Below are 16853 nucleotides of genomic sequence, written 5' to 3'. Positions count from 1 at the left end.
AGATTGTTGACGAAACACAACAGTCTTTCATGATTAAAAACAAAAACAAAAAAACCGTCAACAACCTTGGTACAGACAGAACGTAGAGCAACATCTTCGAGGCCACGCAAGCCTCATATGGGATATAAGCCAAATCTTGGACAACTGAAAGAGGACGTCTGTATCTCACAGCACTCACAAAAATTAACAGGAATTGGATTAAAGACATAGATATAAGACCAGAAACCATAAAACTCCTAGAAGGAAACATAAGGCGGAAAACTCCTTGACATTTATTTCAGCAACGATTTTTTTGGACAAGACACCAACAGCACAAACAACAAAAGAAAAAAGTCAACAAGTGGGACTAACGCGTCTGCGGGGCAAAAGACATCGAGAAAATGAGAGAGCAAACTGTGGAATAGGAGAAAATATTTGCAAACCATATATTGGAGGAGGATTTAATACCCAAAATAGAGGAAGAACTCATACAACTCAAGTCCTATTTAAAAATGGACATAACAACAATCAAGTCCTATTTAAAAATGGCCAGAGAGCCATATAGACATTTGCGTGGACCAGACTGGCACCATCTCGGACAGATCTGCTATGACGGCCACCCTGGGACCTGAAGCCTTCCTGAGCATGGCCCCCAGACACACTCCCACCTCCCCCCCCCACACACACACACACATTCTTTCTGTCCAACCCCACCCTGATAAGTACACCTTCGGGCACAATGTCCTCAGTCAGCTCTGGAGATACAACTGTGAGTCTCCAACATCTCCTCCAGGAAGTCCTCCCTGTGTGCTCCCAGCCCCCAAGGCTATAAAAGCAGGTCTCACAGGAGGTGGGGTCACCCAAGACACGCATCTGTCCCTAAATCCCCATGAGAAACCATTTCTCCTCCAACTAGACTTGTCAGCCTTTACCTTCCGTCTTCCTGCTCCCTGGGCTTCTGGACGTCGTTTTGTGTCGACCTCCCTTTTATGGAACATTTCTCCAAAGAAAGCATCTAACTGGCCAACCTGTTCAACATCGCCAATAATCGGGGAAATGCAAGTCAAAACCACAAGCACCCACATCCGTTAGAATGGCTATCATCATCAAGTCAATAGATAACAAGTGTTGGTAACTCTGTGGAGAAAAGGGATCCCGTGGCAGTGCATACAATACAACAGGTAAAAGGCACAAAGTTGTCACTGTTTTTAAGTTTAAGTGAGTGACGAATTCTAAAATGATGCGGGAAAGAAAAAGAATTTATCTGGGCTTGGGAGTGGCAGGACGGGAATTGTAAAACACGATGTAAAGAAAGACAGATAAAGGAAAACTATAATCACTAAGACCTGGAAGGAATGTTCCCAGTGGGAAGGTCCCAGCAATTCCTCTCAATAGAGCACTTGGTGACTAAGCAAAAGGAAAAAACGAGCTACCTGCCAAGTATGAGTCCTAGGAGAAGGCCAGAGCCAGACGGGTCTCACTCTGCTTTGGGATCTCTAGGGTCTTTGAAATCCAGTGCGGTAGACATATTTTTTGTGTAATTCCTTCCATTGAGTGTGGGCTGGACCTAGCGACTTGCTCCTAACATACAGAACACAGTAAATGTGACAGGATGTCACTTGCGTGATTAGATGACACCAGATCATGGTTTCCAGCTTACCCAAACGTTTGCCCTATTGCTGTCTCAGCCTGCATGTTTTGAGAAAACAAGCTGTCGTGTTGGTAAGATCCATGAGGCAAGGAACCACTGACGGACTCCAGCCACCAGCCAGCCAGCCACTGAGGCCCTCGGTTCCACAACCTTTGAGGAACTAAATCCTGCAACACACGTGTGAGTTTGGAAACGATGGGATCCTTCCCCCCTTGAGATTTGAGGTGACTCCAGTGCAGCCAATACTTTGGATGCAGGTCACAAAAGACCGGGAAGCAGAAGACCCGGCCACGTTGACCCTAGAGACCCACCGCAACTGTTAGACGAAGTGTATCTTGTTGTAAGTGCCGATCTGTGGCAATCTATACAACAAATAACCCACAGAGTCAGGAAGGCCTGATGGCCCTGAGATCCCGTGGCAGCGAGGGAATGCCACTGAGAAGGTAAAAGCACAAGGGACCGTAAGATTGCCAGATCTGGGTTCAAATGCTAAGCATTACACCATGGAGCCCTTACAGAAGAGTGTCTATTGAAGAAAAGACGTGTCTGGAAGCTGGATGCATATTTTACCTTTGGAAAAAAGTCCTGATCAATAGAATCAATCTAAAGAGCATTAATAGATACTTGCCATTCGTTAACAGAGGCTGTGGTAGTCTGAGTCATGCATTCTAACATAGACCCACATCCCAATCCCCAGAACCCATGAATACATTACCTTACCTGGGAAAAGACACTTTCTAGATGCGATTACATCGAGGAGTTTGAAATGAAGAGATTATCCTGGATTTTCCAAGAGCACCCAAAGCAAGGTCAGACTTAATCATAGGAAACGTGACCACAGAAGCAAGAGGTGATCCGGGGAAGAGCCCTCTAGAAGCTGAAAATGGCAATGAAACAAGCCTCTTCCCCAAAGTCTCCAGAAAACCTGCTGACACCTTGATTTTAGACTTCTGATCTCCAGAGCTGTAAGAAGGCTGATTCGTGTTGTTTTCAGCCACTAAGTACGCGGTAATTTGCTACGGCAGCAAGGGGAAACTAATACAGAGGTTCTAAAACATGACCATGACTGGGGCTTAATAGGCGTGAAGAAGTTTTGCAGGGCTTTTTCCAGAACACTGTTTAGAGGCCAGAGGAGTTTATAGAGGCTCTTCTCCTGCTGTCATTGAGATCACTGGAAGATGTGCTTGAACTAAGGACAGGAGAGTCAACGGAAGGATCCCATGCCTAGCGGGTTAACCGTCACACCACGGGATCTCTGTATAACAAACCTTCAAGGGAAGACGCGTATCCCCTTGAGTCTGGTCACTTGATCTTCAAGATGTTCGTAAATTCAATCTAAGGAACATTAAGAGAGAGCCTCTTGTCTAGAGAAATTGGAAAGGGGTGGCTGGGGTCTCACTCCACGGCTTGGACGTTTTCAAGGTCACCGTTAGCCTCCAGAACATTTGTGTGAACTGCGGGGGAGAAAAGGGGGGGTGGGGGGTGGTGTCTGATACGTGAGCCGTTAGGGCCTTAAGACTAAAGAGGATCAGATTGACATTCAGGAACCCAGGGAGACCAGAATGCTTTCCACGAGGACACAAAGTACTTCGCTTCTCGTAAGTCTGAGAAGAGAGTAAGGAATCACAGGAGGCTCTTCTGGGGAAGAAAGCTCAAGTGTAAAGTTCATGCCCCCACACACAGCAGGATGCACTGGCAAATTGCACTGGCAAATTGAAACGTGGGGACAGGCGACCAAAACCAAAGCAGGTCCCACCGAGATTTGAACTCGGATCGCTGGATTCAAAGTCCAGAGTGCTAACCATTACACCATGGGGCCACCACACATGTATTTTGAGGGAATATCTATGAATATTAAATGCAGGGCTTGTCGTTCTATTCAGCATGTTATGGACTACAGTATTTATATTTTTTAAATATCAGTGGGAAATCTGCTATATCCCAGACAGCAGATGCTCCAAAACAAACAGGACAACTGGGGCTCACACGCGTAAACAATGTTAAGACCAAGATCCTGCTGGAACCCAAACCCGGAACTGAGGTCCGGGGTGTGACACAGGAGTACTTAGGGCATCCAGAGGATAACCTGGTTTCCCAATGAAGGGGTGGGGGGGAGGGGGCGCGATGCAGAGGAGGACACAGAATTCCAGAAAAGCGCACAAGCCACGCAGCTCTGCAGGGCAGTGTCGCCCTGCTAACTGGGATGCTGAGTGCTGAGGTGCCCAAGTACACAGGTGTCTCTGGCCAAGTCCAGGTACGGGGGTGATTTAAGAGAAGAGAAGATACTAAAAGGTTGGCAGGTCCCACCGAGATTTGAACTCGGATCGCTGGATTCAAAGTCCAGAGTGCTAACCATTACACCATGGGGCCGATGACAGCTGTGTCCCCTGGCAAGTGTTTGGAAGCTCTTTGCAGCGAGTCGCATGCATGTGGTTGGATCTCTGTCCTGAACAGGTGCAGAAGGTCCACGTTCCCTGGATCCAAGGGGGCAACAGACTTGTTCGGCTGGGGGTGGAAAGCCCCACGGAGCTCGTCTTTGCTTAGAATTTTCACCAGGGCCCACAGAGGACTTGAGTGCCAATATTCCTAGAAAAATCAAAACTGTGCATTTCCTGACTACCTAACCTGGACGACGAACGTTTGTCTGCCTATAGGCTTAAAGAGGAAAGTGTCAATGCTTAAAATATCTCTTCGGACATGTACGAATATAGAAAACTCAAGAAGAAAAAAAGTTAAAGGTAGCATGGGAATTTAATTTCAAGGATTAAGAAGAACTTCTACATTTCCAAGTATTTTTACGTCCTTCTTTTTGCTTATCCGCTTTCTCTAGTGGATCAATTGCAAGTGTAATAAAAGATTAATTTCTGTTATATTTACTCTTATTTCTGTTGCATATACAGTATTGTGTGTCTGCCAGTTTTATCAATCACCACAGTTCTTCTTTTCTTAGTAAGATTTAGCCAACGTCTGAAAACAAAGCCAATGTCTGAAAAACTGAAAACAGTTTTGAAAATTCTCTATCCTGTGCATCCTCTCTGCAGTTCTGGCTTCCTAAGTGGAATAAGAGGGCTCCAGAAGGAGGGAAGATTGGAAATCTCCTGTTTGAGATACTGATTCCAAAACACCAAATGTGCTCTCGAGTAAAAGAGTGATGCACTGAGTGTGCCCAAATTTCGGATTTCGGATTTCGGTTTCAGAAGTCAGACCCGAGCTGGATAGGGAATTGGAAATAAAAAAAATTTTTTTTAATTAAAATAATTTTAAAAAAAAAGATTAAAGCCTGGGCACTTTTCAGCATCTGTATAGTGGTTTCAGAAGAAATCCCTAATGTTTTCCCCAAATCATTTTCAAAAATTTTCTTCCCCCGCTGTTATACTAAAGGACAACTACCTGCTTACAGTTTCAAGGACAAACATAGTATTACCCAGGAAAACGGTGTATTTCGTGCTGTTTGTGTGCTTTGCAGCTTCCAAAGTTGGTCCAGCAGGTGTAACACCTGGAAAGAAAACACTACACCGTAGTCGGCAGGATTCGAACCTGCGCGGGGAGACCCCAATGGATTTCAAGTCCATCGCCTTAACCACTCGGCCACGACTACGTGACTGCTCCCCAGCTGTCTGGATATATTCCCATGAGGAATAATATCTTCCCTGTTTGTAAATTGATTTTCCTGCTGGTCTAACAACTCTGGACCGCCTGTCATCATACTAAAAACAACAAGGTTTTGAATATCGAGACGTTGATAACAGAAGTTATTACAAATTGTAACGTTTGCCTGTCGTGGGAAATACCAAAGCCCCTGCGGACGTCGCATTCAATCCAACAGGTGCGGGGGTACCCAACTCAGAGATTGAGTTACAAGGGACCAAAGGGAAGCAAAGACAGGAAGCAGGTGTTTGTCCCAAATTCCCTTGGGGATTCTTACACCTCCAGATCTGGTCCACTCCCTTTTTCTAAAATTTGAGGTTGAGCCAAAGAAGGGTGCTGAGGAGATAGCAGAGGATGGTTTCGATCCATCGACCTCTGGGTTATGGGCCCAGCACGCTCCCGCTGCGCCACTCTGCTCCCCACACTAAGCCGGCTTTTCAAATTTAAATTTCAAGGCAGTAAATTTTGGCGCCTTCTTACTTATGAGATGTCTGGATGCTTTTCAGCGATTGCCTCCAAGACTGAGAAAGCATACCCCCGGCTCCGTGCACTGCCACGCTCCGCCCCTCAAATGCCAGCGGCTTGCAATTCGCCCCGGAAAGACCGACCGGTTGAGGTCGGAGTGCACGCCAGCTCCAGCAGGATGACGTCTCAGGTCATGGGGAAAACCAAATGCATGCCAATTGGCATCATTTATAAGCTGAAATTGCAAAAGGAGGGCTTGCTTTGATCTTTCTTAGCCAAACGGGGATACAAGAAACACTGTTACTTTAAGGTACTTTTAGCTTGTAAGTTTTCGGTCAAAATGTTTTCACCCGCGCGCTGGGTAAAACGCGAACGCTGCATTGGCCGGGAATCGAACCCGGGCCTCCCGCGTGGCAGGCGAGAATTCTACCACTGAACCACCAATGCTCGGCATGCCTTGTCCCCCATATTTGTCCTTATAGCTACAGTTATACAGTCTCTGGAAAGTAGAGCAATGAGATTGTACACTTTTTCCCTAGGATTTTTCTAAACCCAATCAAAGAAAAAATTATACCTAAACATTCTAAGAAAACCTGCGACTTAGAAGAAGTGAAACTGCTGATATGCGGCCCTTGGAGGCTTTTGAAGGTGAAAAACAAGTATAAATACCCAACATATAAAAATGTCTTTTCTCCATCCCCCGCTTCCCCCCTTACATCGTTAATGAAAACAAATTCCAAAAATCTCTCCGTTAGGATGCAAGCCAATTCGGTTAATTACTGGGTCAAAGCGCTCAATTCGAGGTTGAAACAAGTTACCACATTTTGGAAAAAAGACCTATCGTCACTCTGCCGTGAAGACCCAAGTTTGTAGAAGAAGGTTATGGTCATCAGACGCGAGAATAGTACAGAAAATGCTGGAAGTAGGAATTCTCCCGAATCCTATCCCTTACACACATCCCCGTGACTTGCCCTTTGGAGGGTGGCCACTGGCCGCCGAGGTCGGTGTGGGGCTGGGGAACCAAAAGCCAAGCGGGACCTGGAAATAAATAGAAGTTATATCCCTTGCTTTTGAGGACTTTTCACTTGTCTGGAGAAAAAGCCAACACAGAGAAAACCATTGACGATCCATGAAAATTATCTTTACCAAAGTGAGCCTCGAGTTTGGTTTTCTGGGAGGTAATGGGCTCTGATAGTCCGGATGATACGAAGCATGTGAGAGCCAGTTTTTCACATGCCTCTATCTCCTTCCGGTCTCTATCTCTTTGCACCTTTTCTTCAGAATAGAGAACTCACAGTATTTACTTGGCAGGTGTGATTAGGCCGCTCTGAAGGGGAGGAAGCTCCAACAGCAAATTGATCTTCAAGTAAGAATTGGGGCCATGAAATAGGTTTCTCCAAACAGGAGAAATATGTTTGAAATAGGTTTCCCTAGCAACAGAAGAAAACAGAACTGCACAGCATGAGACATAAAAATCAACCTGATCAAGTCACGTAGTGCCTTCGTTCTTGTTTACTCGTGCCTAAAGGGTGCCTACATTCCTCCAGGGGCGTCGAAGGTAAATTCAGAGGATGGCCATTAAAGCGGTTTGAAAAACAACATAAAACCACCCGTCAAATATTAGTTACTGGTTTCTATTCCATGTAACTTTTTAGCGAACCTTCGAACGTCAGAAATTTTACCGTATTTCTATCGGAAGCAGATATCTTCAGTATAACACACATCACTGGTGTTCATGTCAGTGGGGCTGTGTCCCCCCCAGGCTGTCAGTTAGGCTCTGACAGGAGGCCTGGAGGCCAGCATGGAGGAAGCCGTTACCGGCCAGGGGAACGAACGCGTTATGCAACTTGATCCAGTGGAGTTTTCGGGCTCATACGGTCCAGTTTTGTTTTCTTCCGTTGCTGGGATTTGGAAAAGGCCAGAGGCCTGTCCGGGCCCAACGCCCCGAGAAGCCCCATCACACGGGGGCCGAAGGGAGGAGCCATGGCAGGGAGCCCCCGAGCAAGTGAGGAAGAAAGAGCAAAACTCTGCTTCCCACCCCCAAGGAATACATATTCGGCCCCGGAGTTAACAACTGTCAATAAAAAAAAAGAAAGAAAGAAACACAACCCCCCATGGGCAGTTCCAACGCAAACCTCCCTGCTTGCTCTCCCTGCTCGCTCTTGAGTGCTCGCTCTCTCCCTTCCCCCTTCCCCCTCCTCTCCCCACCCCCTTTTCTCCTGCTCTCACTTCTCCACAGTGTACTTTCCGCTTTAATAAACTTTCCCACTCCTGTGCTACTTGTCTGCCCTTGAATTCATTCTGGTGACCAAGACCGAGAACCTTCGGCGAGGCCCATGGAGCTGGCTGAGGCCAGGCCCAGGCTCACCTGGCAACAGAATCAGGCAGCGAACAAGGGAGAACATTCCTTTCAGAGGAAAGGTCAAGGACAAAGGCCCTGTCCTGGGAAGGAGCGACACGTATTTGAGGAACCGAAAGGCCTGGGTGACAGATGCTGGGTTGTTTTGTTTTAAGGAGGAGGATAATCAAGACAAGATCTGTGTGTACAGACATGCGCCATAAGGACTCGGATTTCACGGAACACGAGGAGATCTGGGACGAGGTCCCTGTCAACACCCAGGGCAAGAGATGTTGATGGAAGAAAAGAGGTCCTAGTGGAACAGAGAAGGAGATGGGCTGTGACGTTTTAGGAAATCACACTCAGTGGGACTCCTGCTCAGACCTGGGAGTGAGGAAAAGGACGTCCCCAGGATGGTTCTAGATTCCTGGTTGGGTGGGGGCGGGGCGGGAATGAAGCAGAGAAGGAGGCACACCCTGTTGCAGGCAGCCGGGCGAAGGAACAGTCCAGAAAGCAACCAGAGCAGAAAGAGGGAAACAGAAGACTGTGCCTCCCCCGACGTGGTGACTGTCCAAGAGAGTGTTTCCATGAAACCTTTCTTTAAAGAAGGTTGCAAAGGACGCACTGTCCATTGGGGGGGGGGGGGCTCCTCCCCCAGCGAGATTCCCCTGGCAAGCCAAGGACAAAAGCAGAATCACAACGCGTGCCACACAACTCAGATATTCTGTCCTTTCTGTCGTGTTAAAAACAGGACCACGGGCCCAAAGATGGAGTCACCTGTGCTAAGCCCAATCGCCACACCGAGACCTAGACTTACCAGTTACAGTGTTAGCATGTCCCAGAAATGGAATCTTAAACCAGTCAGCGAGAAATCCCTGGGTCAGCACGAGGTAGGTAACCTGCCTGATAGACGCCCGTCATCCCGTAAAGCAACGGGACTCTGCCTGAACCAGCCTGTGTTATGCTAGTATAACTTCCTCGTTCCCAGGCCCTTCTGCCTATAAGAGTCTCATTCTGTACAGCTCCCTGGAGGTCCTTTCTCTCTACTACAGAGGATGCTGCCCCGGGCTTGAAAGGTCGAATAAAGTCAGTAAGATCTTCAAAACTGGCCCAGTAAATTTTGTTTTTTAACAATCACAACTCCTGGGAGGCCTCTCAAAGTCACCTACTGGGTATACCTTGGAGGGAAATCGCCTTGCTTCTTTACCCTAAAAAAGGTTATTTGCAATTGACCCCGACGTGATTCGAACACGCAACCTTCTGATCTGGAGTCAGACGCGCTACCGTTGCGCCACGAGGCCACGGGGAAAGGGCCCTTTATCTGCCAAATTAGGATTTAAATAATCCTGTCTCCTCTCCTCCAGATTCTAAAGATTTTCTTCTGTTGATGGGTGGATTGGATCAGCTTTCTCCCCACTATCCACAGCTTGGCTAACGCCTTGCTAAGAAAGTAAAGGAATTGACCACATTAAATATTAATACAAAAACCCAAATGCTCCCTTCTCAGGAAAACTCAGTGCTTTCTCAGGCTCAGTCTTTCCAACTCTTCAGAATTCTCCTGTTTTGAGAACTCTCCTGTGCTTACTATTTAGATCCGCAGTGAAACAGGAATCATGATGGCAAAAAAAACTTGGCAAAACTGCTTTACCCGTCATTCACAAGACTTCTCCCTCTTCTGAAACAGACTCCTGGCCCGGCACCGGCCCGCCTCCCTGCCTTTCTCAGCACCCACCAGGCCCACCCCGACCTGCTGAAAAGCTGCTGGGTCTCAAAAGCCCAGCGTAAACGACATCACTTCCGGAAATTCTCCCGGCTCCGGCTCCTCTCCGTCAGAATGTGCAGCCTTCTGGTCTGTATAGTTTGTACACGAGCAGCAACTCAAATCCGGTGGCTATATCGCGAGCTCTTCCCACTTTTTAGTAGCCTGTGCTTGATCTTCCTACAGTGAGTCTCAAAACGCGGTCCCCTGAAGCAGAGCATCAGTTTCAGCTAGGAACTTGCTAGAAAGGCACATCTTTGTCCACGCCCCAGAACTACCGAAGCGGGGACTCTGGGGGTGGGCCTCTGCTGCCTGTATGTCAACAAGTTCTCCAGGAGATTGCGATTCGGGGGAAAGGCGGAAAATCACTGCTCCGGCCTGGAGATCATCCCCTTCCAGGATGGAGGGTGGACAATGTCTGAGCCAGCAGGGGCCGCCACAGCTAAGTGCCACAGATTGGGTGCTTTAAGCAACGGATTTATTTTCTGGCATTTCCAGGGACTACGAACCCAAGATCGACCCTGTCAGCAGGTCTACTGATGGCTGTCTTCTCCCGGTATCTTCACTGGGTCTTTCCTCTGTCGTGTCTGTGTCCTAATCTCTTTTTAGAAGGACACCAGTCCCGTTGGATAAGGCCCACCCATGTGACCTTCCCCTGCTTTGTCTAGGTCTTTAAAAGCCCCCCCTCCAGATACAGTAACATCCTGAGGGGCTGGGGGTTAGGCCTTCAACATTGTGAAGGGGGGCCGGTGGGACACACAGCTCTGCCCCTGACTTGGAAGTTTCCAGATGGAAGCCCCTGCTGACAATTCCTGAGCCCCGCCCTGGGATGCCAGGATGGAGGGTTCACGGGTAAATGCGACTGCCTCTTTGCTTTTCCCACACTATTTGCTTAGGCCCCCGCTTTCTGGAGTCTGACAACCTCCCTCGGCCTTCCAGATGGCAAGATCTTGTGGCCTAAGTTATCTCCTGTCCCCAACTTGTCCCATTGGAACTTCTATTTTGGAGTTGCTCTGAGAGGGATTCGCGCAGTGCACAGAAATGAATTCTTGTGTTTATCCCACCATCTCTCCCTGCCACGGTGGTCCCAGGGCACAGGGAGCAATCCGGTTTGGTCTTTGCCTCTCGCGGCTCAGCCCCGAGCTCACGGTCCCCTCAGGGCTGTGGCCTCTGCTCCCAGGTGCCGTCCAAATATAAAGCACTGTCTGTTGGTTATTGTCGCTTCACCTTCTTCTCCTCCGCAGTTATCTTGCTGGAAACTTGACCACATTTCTGACCCTGCGGCCCAACTTGTTTCCCCCACTAGACTGTAAGATTTCTTTTTTTGTCCTCGAGATTTTATTTAAATCCCAGTTAGTTAACATACAGAGTGATATTGGTTTCAGGGGCAGAATTCAGGGATTCATCACTTACTCACACCACCCAGTTCTCCTCCCAACAAGTGCCCTGCTGATGACCGTCACCTGGTTCACCCACCCCCCCACCCACCTCCCTCCATCAACCTCTGGATGGTTCCCTACAGTCAGGAGTCCAGACTGTCAGACTTCTGAGGCCTTGGAAGCGCCTTGCTTTGCAATAATGATTTCACGATGTTGCAGTCACAGCGCCAAGATGATTTTCCTTCCCCAAATGTTCCCCACACACCCCCTCACACCACAGGAGGACCACGTGGCCTAATGGATAAGGCGTCTGACTTCGGATCAGAAGATTGAGGGTTCGAATCCCTTCGTGGTTGCTGCGGGGCTCACTTATTACACTCCAGGCCCTTGCTGCTGTTTTCTCGGTTCAGTCCGTGAACAGATTCTTCTCCTTCTGACGCTAACCTGATAGTTTTACCCCCCACCCCCTCCTCCCAGGTCTCCTCCACACCCCCGCCTCCGTTTGTGACCCCGCTGCCCTCCCCGCGAGTGACTGGCCCTCGATGTCGCTCACCCCCTCTTCTGGTCGGCAGCTGCCCCCGGGAGCTTCTCGGAAACGCGGACCTTCCCGGCCCGTCCCCGTCCCTCTCGGCGGGGCGCCAGTCTGGGAGCCCGGGTTCCCAGCCCGGCTGCAGGGGGCGCTCTCCGGCCCCCCGCGCCCGCTCGGCGCCCCGCCCCAGACCGCGCCCCGCCCCAGACCCCGCCCCGCGCTGCTGAGCGCCCGCCCACCTGCACCCCCGGGAACGCGGGAAAGCGAGGCGGCCCTGGGCACCCCAGGAAAGACCGGAGGCTGGGGAAGGAAGGAAAGAGGTCACGCTCGACGGCAGCCTCTAACAAATGTAGGCAAGGGGTAGGATTAGAAGACCCACCACCGTCCTCAATCCCCAGAGAAGTTAAGAGACTCAGCAAAGAGCATTAAGGATCTTAAAACCCTTAACAGGGTTAGCGGGAAACAGCACGCGCGTGGTGGTAAAGGACCACCCCCAAGGTTCCCTGCTAATTGCAAAGGAGAAGAAAGCTCGGAGGGGACCGCTCCGTCTTCCCTATCAGTTGGATGCCCCGACAAATGCCTCTGGATGGGAACTAGGTACTGGAATCAAAACGATCTAATCCATCACTGTGATTTAACTTCTGGTTTAGAGAGCAGGGAGGAATAAATTAAAAGTTGCCTCGGGAGACAGGGAGACAGAGTCAGAATGTGAGACGTTTTAGAAGATAACCGACTTGGATTTTTTTTTTTTTAAGTCAATGTCAGAACAGTAACAGCAACAGGAAGTTGGGATGCTGTTCTAAACAGAAAGGGACTAAGGAAATGTCGCAAATCAAAGGCAGAGGCTCAGCACCGAGAACCCGCACCTTGTGAGGACGAGCAGACGCTTCCTCGCTTCAGGACTTCCCGGGCTCCCTGGACAGCGTGGCCGGAAAGGAAGCTGAGAAGGTCAGATAGCTCCCATGACGAGGGCCTCTTCTGCCGTTTGTGCCCTTTTTATAGGCCACAAAGTACCTTTTAAGACTTTAAAGGAGGGAAGGGACACAATCAGATTTGCACGCTCAGGTAAAGACATCGGTCGGTGGTGACCCAGCCCGACCTCCGCCATCTGCCCCAAACTGCGTCTCTGGTGTTCTCTCTCATCGCTGCCCCTCCCTGGGCCCCTCCAAAATGCAATGTTCCAGCCAGACAGAACTTTCTTCAGTTTCTCTCCTATTCTGCGAGGTTTAGGTCTAGAACACCATGCACCTTTCCAATTTGGCCAGCTCCCACACATCCTTCAGATCTGAGCTCGAATATGATGCATTCCACATATATTCATTGATTACCCATTTACCCGTTCAGAGGTAACAAAGGCAGAACCGGAAACTGTCTTCATGCAACTCAGAGTCTAATGAGTGACTCTCCAGGCAACCACCCAAGGTGGTCACGTCTGGGACCTAGCACTGCTCCAATAGGCCACGTGGCTCCCTGGACCTCTCACTTGCCATACCCAATTGTAAATGTTCACTTCTACCATTGTTTACTCTAGAAAGCCCTCAAAGGAGGGGCTATATTTTTCTTGCTCTCCATTGAATAAGCGCACTTAGCAGAATGCATGACACGTGATTGTGCTCAGAATAAAATTTTTCAAAGAATGAAGAAATGAACCCATTCAGAGACAAGAGCCTGGAGGCCAAAATACTGCGAAGAAGTTGTTGCAATCACTCCTGTGAAAAACTGTAAGAAGCCGATCTAAGAAAAAGGGCCTGTGGCTCGGGAGGAAGAGCCAGATTTGAGAAAAAAAATTAGGACGTGGAACTGAAGGCTTGATAATCGACGGGCTGTGGGGAGAGAGTAGAGAAAGGAAGAAAGTTAGGGGGAGTTCTAAGTCTTTGGCTTGGGCTCCCGATAAAATCTGGGTTGTTGAAGGAGGTTCGAGTTTGCAGAGATAGGGTAGAGCATTCATTTGGGGACATAGTGCTTTTGAGATGCCCATGCACGTGCAAAAAGAAATTACCAAGCCGGCATATATTATGAAGCCCAGAAGAAAGGTCTGGGCTGGAGATCATTTTCAGCACATGAGCATGGATTATCAGTCATGTTTTATCCTTCTTCTGTTCACAGAATGGAGCTATTGATGAAGTACAGAATCTCCTATTTGCACACTAATACACCCACGCTCCTACACATACAGATAAGATTGTGATAATAATCGTTGTGTAGTTTCAGAAATGCGGCGATCCTGGGGATCTGTTCTTGCTCTGACGGTGATCTTTGCAAATACGGTTTAACTATCATCCACAGAGTATCAGATACAGTTGTTTTCCCCCTTGGGAGAGAAGGCCCCATGCAGTGAAGCAGATTTGACTGCCAGAAATATTTTCTCCTTCCCTATCCCATCCAACGACATTCCATCAGCCGCTTTAAAATCTTTTGAGCTTTACCAAGGCACAAGAGACAGGTTTCCCCATGGAACATTTTGATGGGTCCCCTTTCTTGAATTTGAACGTGATGGTTACAATAGCAGCTGACAATTTATTGAGCCCTTGCCGTGTTCCAGGCACTGGGTTCGGCGCGTGAAGACATGGGGTGTCTGTGACGACATCTTTGTCCGGTGATTCGCTGAGAATTAATGTCGTACTGCGGCAAAAATACGAGGATTTTTAAAGGATTATTCGAAGGCAATTCTTTACAGAGGATTATCGCCACAAATCGCTGATTTGCATTCTAGAAAAGACCCAAAAAGCATTCTCAGGTGGCCACGTGCTGGAACGCAGGTTGGGTGAGACTTCTCTGGTGTCATTAGAGGGGATCGTTTGTTTCGTCCTCTTGTGTTACTAAATCCTGAAGTAGCCTAGAGTACATGATACATGGTAACATGGAGGAAGTGGGAAAACAGCGTCACAGTAGCTGTAGTCGTGGCCGAGTGGTTAAGGCGATGGACTAGAAATCCATTGGGGTCCCCCCGCGCAGGTTCGAATCCTGCCGACTACGACGGGCGAGTTTTATATATTTGCTCTTGTACTTGACCTTCAATTACAGCCAACTTTTAAAACCATTAAACATCCGTTCAGACGTTCGCAAGTTACATCAAAATGGAGGAAGTCTCACTGACGGCGAAGGAATCCTATTGGATGAGTGAACTGAAACAAAAGAGCCAATAGAACGCTTTCGTTTGAATTCTGAGGTTTCGGGCTTGGAAATCCTGGTGATAGGGACAAAGGAAGTTGGAAGAGAAGATTCCACACATTCATATTTAGAGCGACCTAGTAAGTCTACCACCACCTTTTTCCCTAAGTGTAAATCGCATTCGCGTGTGTAGGGGCCAGTGGCGCAATGGATAACGCGTCTGACTACGGATCAGAAGATTCCAGGTTCGACTCCTGGCTGGCTCGCCATTTTGGTTATCCACCTCCCCTTTGGAGGTTCACAATCTCCATCTTCCTTAGGCCGCTGCAATTATATATATAAACATTTTTAAGCCCTTTTAAAATTTTCTTTTGTAATGTGATTTGACACAAAATAACAAAACTGCTAATAAGACACGCCTCAACTGTAGTTCATATTCTTCTTTTGGATATGTAAATTTTCTTCACATCACATCGTTCAATGGTTTTCAAAATCGACTAGTCCTCACATGAGATGATCAATACCAAATAGAAGGAAGACCTTTCAAAGGCATCGAAGTTTCACAAAAAAAGAGTATTTCTAAATACCAATTCTTTTCCTCTCTCTCTCTTTTCTTTTTTTTCAAGATTTAATTTTTTAAGAGCAGTTTTCGATTCACAGCAACACTGAGAGGACGGTACCCACGCATGCCTTCACACGTGCACAGCCTCCCCTGTTACCGACATCCCCCACCAGCGGGGGGACATTTGTTACCACTGAGGAACCTACTTTGATACGTCACAATCACCCAAAGTTCATAGCGGACGTTACAGTTCACCCTTGGTGTTATACATTCTGCGGGTCTGGACAGATGTGTAACGACGCGGATCCATCATTACAGAACCGCGCAGAGTATTTTCCACGCCCCTCCCCCATCCTCTGCGCTCTCTGCCTATTCATCTCCCCCCACCCCACGCCCGGGCCACCACTGATCGTGTAGCGTCTTCGTTGTTTTGACTTTTTTCACAATGTCATACAGTTGGGATCATATCATGTGTAGCCTTTCCGCTTGGCTTCTTTAACCTAGTAACAGGCATTTACGTTTTCTCCGTGTTTTCTCGTGGCTTGGAATCTCATTTCTTTTCATGCTGCGCAATCTTCCATTGTCTGCAGGTCCCACAATTTATTCATTCCATTCACCTACGGAAGGGCATCTTGGTGGCTTCCAATTTTGGCAATTATGAGTAAGCTGCTACAAACATCTGTGTTCATGTTTCCGTGTGGGCACATATGTCGACTCCTTTGGGCAAATGACCAGGAGGGCAGTTGCTGGATGGTATGGTAAGAGCATGTTTCGTTTTATAAGGAATTACCAAACCCTCTTCCACAGTGGTGTGCCATTTTGCCTTCCCTTCAGCAATGAATGAGAGTTCCTGTTGTCCCACATCACTGCCAGCATTTGATGTCAGTGTTCTGGACTTTGGACATTTTAAGAGGTGATTTTTAATTTTCATTTCTCTCATCACATGTGATGCGGAGCACCTTTTCATATGTTTTTTTAAAAAGGGCCTTAACAGACATCACCGAACATATAGACGGCAGATGGCAAATTTTGTTAGGTTTTTATTTCTATCCTCCTTTCTACATGCATATAATTTAAAGAGTCAAACATCGCACTAGATTTGAAACAGGAATTAACAATAATCTCATCTTCCCCTCTCGCTGAGCTCGCTGAGCTTTTCGTGCTTTGGGACGAAAAGGACTGTACTTAGCAGAGGATGGTTTCGATCCATCGACCTCTGGGTTATGGGCCCAGCACGCTCCCGCTGCGCCACTCTGCTCCGGGCGTGCGCCTCTTCATAATTAACCTTCAGTTTCTGTCTGGTTTGCCCATTCCCCTCGCTGCCTCTGCAATCTGTAGAATTGGAAAAAGGGTTCTCTTTTTTCTCTTTAGAGTAGTAATGATTTGTCTTTTGTAATTCACTAGCCCTGGGCCTGAACTAACGCCCAACAGA

At 48.0% G+C, this 16853-nt stretch overlaps 10 non-coding genes across 10 annotated transcripts; 3 read left to right on the top strand and 7 right to left on the bottom strand.

The window, feature by feature from the left end:
* Nucleotides 1–3377: 3377 nt before the first annotated feature.
* Nucleotides 3378–3449, bottom strand: TRNAQ-UUG (transfer RNA glutamine (anticodon UUG)). The gene has a single exon. It is a non-coding gene; the product is annotated as a tRNA-Gln (tRNA).
* A 479-nt stretch (nucleotides 3450–3928) lies between these two features.
* On the bottom strand, nucleotides 3929–4000 carry TRNAQ-UUG (transfer RNA glutamine (anticodon UUG)). The gene has a single exon. It is a non-coding gene; the product is annotated as a tRNA-Gln (tRNA).
* A 1146-nt stretch (nucleotides 4001–5146) lies between these two features.
* Nucleotides 5147–5228, bottom strand: TRNAS-UGA (transfer RNA serine (anticodon UGA)). The gene has a single exon. It is a non-coding gene; the product is annotated as a tRNA-Ser (tRNA).
* A 395-nt stretch (nucleotides 5229–5623) lies between these two features.
* On the bottom strand, nucleotides 5624–5695 carry TRNAM-CAU (transfer RNA methionine (anticodon CAU)). The gene has a single exon. It is a non-coding gene; the product is annotated as a tRNA-Met (tRNA).
* Nucleotides 5696–6119: 424 nt separating this feature from the next.
* Nucleotides 6120–6190, bottom strand: TRNAG-GCC (transfer RNA glycine (anticodon GCC)). The gene has a single exon. It is a non-coding gene; the product is annotated as a tRNA-Gly (tRNA).
* A 3120-nt stretch (nucleotides 6191–9310) lies between these two features.
* Nucleotides 9311–9382, bottom strand: TRNAW-CCA (transfer RNA tryptophan (anticodon CCA)). The gene has a single exon. It is a non-coding gene; the product is annotated as a tRNA-Trp (tRNA).
* A 2120-nt stretch (nucleotides 9383–11502) lies between these two features.
* Nucleotides 11503–11575, top strand: TRNAR-UCG (transfer RNA arginine (anticodon UCG)). Its single transcript has one exon. It is a non-coding gene; the product is annotated as a tRNA-Arg (tRNA).
* Nucleotides 11576–14642: 3067 nt separating this feature from the next.
* On the top strand, nucleotides 14643–14724 carry TRNAS-AGA (transfer RNA serine (anticodon AGA)). The gene has a single exon. It is a non-coding gene; the product is annotated as a tRNA-Ser (tRNA).
* A 328-nt stretch (nucleotides 14725–15052) lies between these two features.
* TRNAR-ACG (transfer RNA arginine (anticodon ACG)) lies at nucleotides 15053–15125 on the top strand. The gene has a single exon. It is a non-coding gene; the product is annotated as a tRNA-Arg (tRNA).
* A 1482-nt stretch (nucleotides 15126–16607) lies between these two features.
* Nucleotides 16608–16679, bottom strand: TRNAM-CAU (transfer RNA methionine (anticodon CAU)). The gene has a single exon. It is a non-coding gene; the product is annotated as a tRNA-Met (tRNA).
* Nucleotides 16680–16853: the final 174 nt, after the last annotated feature.

The sequence above is a fragment of the Puma concolor genome, chromosome B2 (assembly GCF_028749965.1).
Source record: "Puma concolor isolate L17-30 chromosome B2, mPumCon1.1.hap2, whole genome shotgun sequence".
NCBI classification, from domain to species: Eukaryota; Metazoa; Chordata; class Mammalia; order Carnivora; family Felidae; genus Puma; species Puma concolor.
This window is presented reverse-complemented; position numbering and strand designations above follow the sequence as displayed.